Genomic DNA, 9,689 nt, shown 5'->3' with positions numbered 1-9,689 from the left:
CCTGTAATCCCAACATTTTGGGAGGCCAAGACAGGATTGCCTGAGCCCAGGAGTTCGAGACCAGCCTGGGCAACATGGCAAGACCCTGTCTCTATAAAAAATATAAAAATTGGCCAGGCATGGTGGCTCATGCCTGTAGTCCTAGCTACTCAGGAGGCTGAGGTGGGTGGATTGCTTGAGCCCAGAAGTTCAAGGCTGCAGTGAGCTGTGATTGCATCACCGCACTCCAGCCTGGGTAACAGAGTGAGATGAAAGAAGAAAGAAAGAAAGAAAGAAAGAAAGAAAGAAAGAAAGAAAGAAAGAAAGAAAGAAAGAAAGAAAGAAAGAAAGAAAGAGAGAGAGAGAGAAAGAGAGAAAGAGAAAGAGAGAAAGAGAGAGGGAGGGAGGGAGGGAGGGAGGGAGGGAGGAAGGAAGGAAGGAAAGAAGAAAGGAAGGAAGGAAGGAAGGAAGGAAGGAAGGAAGGAAGGAAGGAAGGAAGGAAAGAAGGAAATAAATAAGCTCAATACCCCAAGCAATGCCTGCAACTGAGGATTCCTCCCAGGGAGACCACAGCCCATTGGCATGGCTCAATAGTTTGTGAACTGCAAAATCCAGCCTGGGAAGCTGGTTGTGTTCATCAACCCCACCTGCCCATACTGCTGGAAGACCCAAGAGATCCTCAGTCAATTGCCCATCAAACAGGGGCTTCTGGAAGTAGTAGTAGTAGCTGTCGATATCACAGCTTACTAACCACACCAACGAGATTCAAGATTATTTGAAACAGCTCACAGGAGCAAGAACGGTGCCTCGAGTCTTTATTGGTAAAGATTGTACAGGCGGATGCAGTGATCTAGTCACTATGTAACAGAGCAGGGAACTGCTGACGTGGCTAAAGCAGATTGGAGCCCTGCAGTAACCACAGAGCAGGCCCCATGCTGATGTCCCTCCTCAAGAGCTGGATGGCATTGCAAATGATGACATCACTTCTTGGTGGATGAATTTGGGGGCACAAACAGCTTTTTTTCTTCTTTTGGCTCAGTATTTGAAAGTTGATCAACTTGTTCTTAACCACAGGGCCAAGAAGGTTGACGGACCATCTTGGTTTTCTTCTGGATACGCTCTTTGGTTTTCAGAAGACTGTGACAAGTTCTGGCCTAGGATTCGCTCACTGACCCTCAATTGTTCTTTCTCTTTGGCACGCATTTCTTACAGTTCCCCATGTGTTGGCATGCCCCTACCTCTAAGCCGGTGTTTTTCAACTATGTTTATCCAGACTCCTTCTCCACAGTGATGAATGCAGTTGGTTTTCCGCTACTGCCCATTAGCTGAAATAATTTCGCTGCTTGACTTTATGGAGTTGGTGTTATGAAATTAGTGGGTATTTTGAATGTGCTCTTTCAAACTACATGCATCTCTCCACTCAACCCCACCCCATCCCATCCTGCCTTGAGAATCACTGCTCTGAACCAGTGTTCTCCACCTTGTCCTCTCACAGATCTCATAGGAAATGTTCAACAATTCTGTGAAAGGTCTCAGGACTCAATTGGAGAAATATGAAAAGTTAAGCTTAGTTGGTCTTGGTATCACATGGATCAGAGGCATAATTGCAGAGGCTATGATTATGTGGGACACGCTGTTATTTAAGATGGCCATCCAGATAATCCTGAACACTGTGTATTTATTTGATTTAGAGTACCAACAAGAATTAAAGCACAAAATGTAAAATATCTGAGGAAAACTTACAGCCCCCACCCCAAGAGTGCATCTGCAAAAGAGCACCCCACACTTTGAAAACTAAGAATCCCTTATCATGAAGTGTGCCTGTTCTAGACTTGTAAGATTGTTAATTTCCTTCTTCAGTCTCTAGTGAGAATGCTTAATTTATTTTCTAATAAAAAATACCTATAGATTGAAAAAAACAAAAAGAAAATGACCTGGAAGGGACAAGGCTGGAGGCAGGGTGACCAGTGAGGAGGCTGGTTCCATAATTCAGATAAGAAAAGATGATTTAGAATCTCACCTTCTATCTTAGTCCATTTTCTTTTGCTTATAACGGAATACCTGAAACTGAGTAATTTATCAAGAAAAGGAATTTATTTCTTACAGTTATGGAGGCTGAGAAGTCCAAGGTCGAGGGGCCACATCTGGTGAGGGCCTTCTTGCTGATAGGGACACTTCACAAGGACCCAAGGTGACACAGAACATCACAGGGAGAAGGGGCTGAGCATGCTAGCTCAGATCTCCTTCTTCTTATAAAGCCACCAGTCCCTCTCCCACGATAACCCATTAATCCATTAGCCCATCAATCCATTAATCCATAAATGGATTAATCCATTTATGAAGGCAGAGCACTCACGACCCAATCACCTCTTAAAGGCCCCACCTCTCAATACTGCCACATTGGGAATTAAATTTCAACATGAGTTTTAAGGGGGCAAATACTTAAAACATAGCACCTTCTAACCAGCTACAATACTGCCCAGCTGCCCACTCAGGATTACTGAGAACCCCAGAATCTTGTCCAGCCCAGTACTGTCCTCCATGTTGACTCTCATCAGCAAAGAGGAAATCCAGATATCACCTAGGTCTCCTGGAACTATACTCCTAGTAATGCTGCCAAAGATGGCACTTATGTCCAGGTGAGCATACGGTCTTTTTTGTACCTTTCTAATTATCCAAGGTATATAGGTATATCGGTCATTGTCCCATTGGAGAAATAGAAGGCCCTTAAGATATTTCAAGCAGAGAGGGACTGAATGCATAAAATTTATTACAAAATTGTTGGCCAGGAGAAGCAGAAGAGCAAACAGGAATAGAAGGTGGCACCCAATTATCAAGAAGCTGGTACACTCCATGCTTGGCCCACAGGCCAGCACTCACTACTGAGCTGCTGCAGGTGCTGCCACTGCCATTGAGCAGGAGCCACTCCCATGGTCACCACTGGAACCACTGACCCTGCTGGAACCCACACTTGTCTGTGGTCAACTGAAATTGTCTACTGCTACTGCTGCCATGTTTCGTCTCTTGCTAGAACCTCCCATTAGCAGAACCTACTGGCCCCAGCTGATGAGATCATCTGACAAATGTAGTTTGCAGACTTCTAGCCCCCACAATAACTGCAGAGAATGGAAGCCATGAGAGCCATCTGCAAATAATTGGTCCACAAGGTGTCCTCAGTCAACAAAGCAAATAATTGAAGAAACCCTTTGAAACCATAAAACAGAAGTGGATGAATTTCTGTCCCTGTAGCACCAACATGGGCGCCAGAACAAATCTTTGAGATGGATGAGCCTGTAGGACCAAGGTTTTCTGAAGTTTAAGGAGCAGCAAAACTCTTTCCCTAGATGTGACAGCTATATATGTCCCAGAGAACAGCTCTCGTGAGGCCAGGGAGGGGACCTGTGGCACGCACATCCAAATCCTTCAGAGCAGCCTGCTCCTCCTCTCCACATTCCTCTTCACAGCCCCCAAAGGCATACACAAAACCATCTGAGAAACTGATGTCTGCCCAGATCTAAATTTATGAAGTTGACTGAGTAATGACGCAGACAGGCTAATACCATTGAAATAATTAATTCCTTACAGTTCCCAAGACAAGGGGGCATGCCACACCATGCAGGGCCACATGGGAATCACCAGGATTGGTCAGCAGGCAGGAGCAGGAGCAGCAACAGCCTACAGGTTTCCTTGGGAAAGGCAAAGCAGGGTAAATGGCTTGAGGATAGTTTGAATAATTCTGGTAGGTGGGAAGCATAAGGGATTTCCGTAGTTGTCTGGTGCCTGGCCCTGGGTTTATTTAGGACAGTGAAAATGATGCCTTGGTGCAAAAGAGTTCAATTTGATTTGATTTGATTTGATTTTTTTGAGACACGGTCTCGATTTGTTGCCCAGGCTAGAATGCAGTGACACAATCACAGCTCACTGCGGCCTCGACCTCTCAGACTCAAGCAATCCTCTTGCCTCAGCTTCCTCAGTAGCTGGGACCACAGGTACGTGCCACCACACCTAGCTCATTTTTAAATTATTTATAGTGACTGGGTCTCCCCATCTTGCCTAAGCTGGTCTGAAATTCCTGGGCCCAAGCAATCCTCCCGCCTCAGCCTCCCAAAGTGCTGGGATTACAGGCATGAGCCACTGCACCTGTCCTGAGAGTTAAATTTTTTAAAGTGGTTCAGAGCACGGACTCTGGATCACAAGGGAAATGTTGGCCTTGTGATTAATGGATGCCAAAGAGACAAGAACAGAATCTAAGAAAACACAGACAGGAAACCACTTTGAAATGACTAACCTTGTCTTATTCTCACGCATACACCCATTTCACAAATGGAAAAGGGAAAAGGACCTCCCCAGAGTTTTACACTGAGTTTGAGTTGAGATGAGGACTCAGGCCACCTCTTGTCTTCCAGCCCAAGCCCCTTTCCCTGGCTCCTTTAGGCTGGTAAGTGTTGGGGAGTATTTGCAAAGCTAAATAAATATTTCCCTTTTTGCTCTATGCTCCCCATGTTAGCTGTCTGCAATGAATCTCTAGTCCCTGTCAGCTTTCTTGCCCCCACGCACCACATGAGCCAAATCCTCTAAACACCACCTCTGCAGTAGGGGTTTCAGAAACCATTCTGGAACTGCTGTTTGTCTAAGAACCAACTGTGCATGGTAGAAAAAGCACAGGCAAAATGAATGTACTAGAACTACATGTACCAACGTGTCTTCATCTCAGGATTATGTAAGTCCAAACAAGCAAGTTGCAGAATGACAGGTCCATCAGAGACCCTTGCTCATCAGGACTTTTCTGTCCCTCGTCTTAGAGAAGAGGTTCCCCCTGCCCCCATCACTCACACTCTGCCCATTCCCAGTGTGTTCTGTCCCTCAAGTCTCAGCCGTAATGTCCCTTCCCTAGAGAAGCCTTCCCTGACCACCCCATTTGAGTTGCCTCCCTGCAGATAATGTCTCTCAACAGCATATGTTTGCAATAGCAACTATTAGCTCGTTTATCTCCCCACTGTCTGTTAGCTTCCTGAGGGCGGAACCATGTCTGTCTTTATTTCAACTTTATTTCCAGTGGTTCAAACACATAGGGCACTCAATAAGTGAGTGTTGAATGAATGAATGTGTGAATGAATGAGAGTAAGCTCAAAGAGGGGGAATTACTCAAGCCAAGGCTCCCCCGCCCCCACCCGTGGGCTCTTTCCCGAGCCCCTCCCTCCCCAGGAGTTCAGGCTCCAAGATGGGTTCAACCTGCCTTGGAGGGCTCCCTGGCCCTCTCTTTCCCTCTGTCTGAAGTTTCCCATCCCCCTGAAATGGGAGGGCCCAGGAGACCTCCCCACGACACCAGCCACTGGAGAGCGTTCTCCCCAGGGAAAAAGGACGGGGGGTGGGGTGGGGGGACCTCCCCGCTCCACGACGTCCTCACACCAGGCCCTGCAGGGGGAGGGAGCGCGCGCAGCCCCCACGCCCACCGCCTCTGCGAAGCAGCCACTGCAATCTGCAGCCTGACCTCAATTAGCCCGGTGCCTACGCGCCAATTACCGCGTCAATCACTGCGCCGGCTGCTGCAGAGGGGAGGTGGGGGAAGGAGGAGGGGAGAGGGCCTGGATAAGAGCAGCCCTGGCCGCCCTGGACTGGCTGAAACCGGTCTAGACCTGGGGACGCCACTGCTGAGACCCCCCTTTCTCTCCTCTAGCCCACCTCAGAGCTCAAGGGATCCCTCTCATCCCTGTCATCAATACTCCGGACTCTTTCCAGATGGACTCCCCCACCAAACACCCACCCACCTCCCCATGCTCCACACTGCTCTGCGCAACTGTGCGTGCCTCAGTTTCCCCATCCACTAGATTGTAAACTCCGGGAGAAAGAATTGGTATCTTTTCTCTTGTACACCCTAAACACTTAATAGTAAAAGTAAGATAAATACAATAGCAAACCTATTATATGGGAATCAAAGTAATACCCCGGATGAGAGGAATCTCCAGTGCCTGAAACACATGAGGCTAAAGTAAGATGTCCAGGGAATTGCGGAGGATTGGCAAACAGTACGTGCACCGTAAATGTTGTTATCACCTCCCTCCATTTATTCAAACATCTGATGACACTGATGCAGGAGAGGCAAGCCCCCAAATTGGGGCTTAGCCCAGAAGGATTCTTGGCTTCACCCAGGAAAGAATTCAAGGGTGAGCTGGTTGTGTTAGTAACTTTTATTGAAGCGGCAGTGTAGGCAGCCACAGAGGCAGTACTGATCCTTGCAGTGCAGGGCTACCCCATAGGCAGCGTGCCCAGAGTAGCAGCTTAGAGCCAGTTCTACACTCGTATTTATACTCATTTTTAATTATACGCAAATTAAGGAGCAGTTGATGCAAAAATGTCTAGGATGAGGATAACTTCCGGTTTGTCCAGTGGTTGCCATAAAAAGGGTCAGTAACTTCCAGCTGTTGCCATGGCAATGGCAAACTGCCCTGGCGCACTGGTGAGCATATCCTACAGGGTGATGCTTTGTTTGGGGAGGAGCTTCATCCCAGATCTGTTTTAGCTAGTCCTCAATTTGGCCCAGTGTCCAAGCCTGGCCTCTGGAGTCTAGTGCCGCCTTCTACCACAACACTATCTCTGTGCCAGGCTCTGGGCTGGATGCCATGCCAGGGACCCAACCAGGAGGCTGGCCTGGTGCACACAGGAGGTCATGGTCAGCTGTTTGACTAGATTGTTGAGGTTTGTCTTCTCCACATCCTCATTTTTCAAGCCCTGATGCTTTTTTGACCTTGTAAAATATGAGATGGAGGCACGAAGATGGGACCAAAGATTGAGACACTTGAGTCTGAACTCACTAAGGAGACAAAAGTTCCAGCCCCTATCCTTAGGAACATCCTGCTCTGCAGAGCAGAGAGTCAATTTTTTTTTTTTTTTTTTTTTTTTTTTGAGACAGAGTCTTACTCTGTCACCCAGGCTGGAGTGCAGTGGTGCGATCATAGCTCACTGCAACCTCCACCTCCCTGGCTCAAGCGATCCTCTGGCCTCAGCCCCCTGAGTAGCTGGGTCCGCAGGTGCATGCCACCACGGCCAATTAATTTTTATTTTTATTTTTTATGTAGAGATGGGGCACGGGGTAGGGAGTGTCTCTCTAATTTGCTCAGGCTGGTCGCGAACCTCGGCCTTCCAAAGTGCTGGAATTACAGGCATGAGCCACCAGCCTAGCCGGACAACATCCTGCTGACTGTGCAGGACAAAGCTGCCCTAGTCAGGTCTCCTCAACACTCTTTCTGTGTTCCTTCTCTGGTGCCTTTGGAACACCTCCCCTTGCCAACTCCCTGCCTCTGGTGCAGCTGTAACCATGAGGCTGCCCCACCATGACTCCAGCTGACCATTTAGAGTCCCCCATCAGCCTAGCCAAGTGATTGGCCCAAGGATGGACATGTGACTCCAGCAAAGCCAATCAGAGTTTGCCCTGGGATTGCTATAGAGAAAATGCTCTTAGGGTTGTTGAAGCGGGAGGTTGAGTCAGGGGTTGCTGGTGGCCACTTTATTGTCCATAGACAGAGCCCATTTGCATAAATGAAGCCAAGCCTGGGAAAGATGGGGAGAGAGACAGAGACATTGTTTGAGCCCCTGGTTCTCTCCGTTACTTGACACAACCAATTGAATCTTGCTCAAGCCAGTGGAAGTTGGGTTTGTGTCAGTTGCAACCAAGAGTCTTTTGTCTGTTTGTTTTGAGACAAGGTCTCCCTCTGTCACCCAGGTTAGAGTGCAGTGGTGCGATCTCCACTCACTGCAACCTCTGCCTCCTAGGTTCAAGTGATCCTCCCACCTCAGCCTCCCAGATAGCTGGGAATACAGGCACATACCACCACGCCCAGCTGATTTTTCTATTTTTTGTAGAGACAAGGTTTTGCCATGTTGCTCAGGGTGGTCTCAAACTTCTGAGCTAAAGCAATCTGCCCACCTCAGCCTCCCAAAGTGCTGGGATTACAGACATGAGCCACCACGCCCAGCCCAAGAGTCTTTTACTTTCCGGAATTTCTACATTGGGCACATCAAATTATTATTATCAAACACATTGACAGAGATGCTCTTAGAAGCTCTCAGGTACAAAGGTGATGTCCACCATTTTCTGTTCATTTGTGCTTTTATATCATTTCTACAGTAAGTATAACTTTTGTGATACCAAATAGCAATTGTTTTAAAACATACTTTACCTATGATTTTGGGACATAATGATGAGTCCCAGAAGTAGGTGCTGTATGTTTCTGTTCATGCAAGGTTCACGACCAGGCAAACTGGGTCTATTAGTACCAGAGGTCAGAAGGGTGGTTACTTCTGGGGGGATGTGGAATGGGAAGGGTGCAAGGGAGCCCTCAGGGTTGATGGAATCATTATCTTTACCTGGGTAAAAGTTACACAGGTATATGCAAATATAAAGAGTCATTGGCCAGGCGCAGTGGCTCACGCCTGTAATCCCAACACTTTGGGAGGCCAAGGCGGATCACTTGAGGTCAGGAGTTCAAGAACAGCCTGGCCAGACATGGAGTGAAACCCCGTCTCTACCAAAAAAAAAAAAAAAAAGCAAAATATTAGCTGGGCGTGATGGCACGCACCTGTAATCCCAACTACTCAGGAGGCTAAGGCAAGAGAATTGCTTGAACCCAGGAGATGGAGGTTGCAATGAGCCGAGATCACACCACTGCACTCCAGCCTGGGTGACAAAGCAAGACTCCATCTCAGAAAAAAAAGGAAAAGATTTCATTAGGTTGTATTTAAAGAAGTGTATATTTTACTGAGTATGTACTATACCTCAATAAAAATTTTGGAATAGAATAACATGTATTCATATCTCTGGATACCTTATAGCTCTACAAAGCTCCCTCACTTAGCCCACTATCCCACTCAAATTTCACAAGAAGAATAAGAAATTTTTTCTTTATTAGGATTCTGGTATACAATAACAATAAAACAACTTATGTTGCCAAGCATGATGGTATATGCCTGTAATTCCAGCTACTACAGAGGCTGAGGCAGGAAGACTGCCTTCGCCCGGGAGTTCGAAACCAGCCTAAGCAATACAGCAAGACACCTGTCTGAAAATAAATGAATACATAATTTTTTTTAAATAAGTAAAAAAAGCAACTTACGACCAGGTGCAGTGGCTCACACCTGTAATCCCAGCACTTTGGGAGGCCGAGGCAGGTGGATCACCTGAGGTCAGGAGTTCAAGACCAGCCTGGCCAACCTGGTGAAACCCCATGTCTACTAAAAATACAAAAGTTAGCTGGGTGGGATGGTGAGCACCTATAATCCCAGCTACTAGGGAGGCTGAGGCAGGAGAATCACTTGAACCCAGGAGGTGGAGGGCTGCAGTGAGGTGAGATCACGCCACTGTACTCTAGCCTGGGCAACAGAGCGAGACTCCATCTCAAAAAAAAAGAAAAAAAAAACTTAAGTAAAAAATTAAAATAATGGTAGACAAGATCATGGGGGCCACAACCTTCTCCCGTCACCACCTCTGGGAAGCCTTTCTCCCTGTGAGACCCTGCAGGGATTCTCACTGCCCCCACGATACTATGACTATGGCGGAGTAGACGTGAATCAGTCTGGCAAACCTGACAGAGCTGCATCCTCCTCAAACAGCCTGGCATTTGGAACAGAAAAGCCCGCTTTCCCAGCAAAAGTGATTTCCAGTATTAATGGGTGGAACCTTCTCCTGGATTGATCCCCCTTTTCACAGGACTAAT

General features: G+C 47.3%; 1 pseudogene; it reads left to right on the top strand.

The window, feature by feature from the left end:
- The first annotated feature begins 561 nt into the window (after positions 1–561).
- Positions 562–895, top strand: LOC101148799 (glutaredoxin-1-like; annotated as a pseudogene).
- Positions 896–9,689: the final 8,794 nt, after the last annotated feature.

This window comes from Gorilla gorilla, chromosome 21, assembly GCF_029281585.2.
Source record: "Gorilla gorilla gorilla isolate KB3781 chromosome 21, NHGRI_mGorGor1-v2.1_pri, whole genome shotgun sequence".
NCBI classification, from domain to species: Eukaryota; Metazoa; Chordata; class Mammalia; order Primates; family Hominidae; genus Gorilla; species Gorilla gorilla.
The sequence above is the reverse complement of the archived record's forward strand: the minus strand, read 5'-3'. Positions and strand labels throughout refer to the sequence as shown.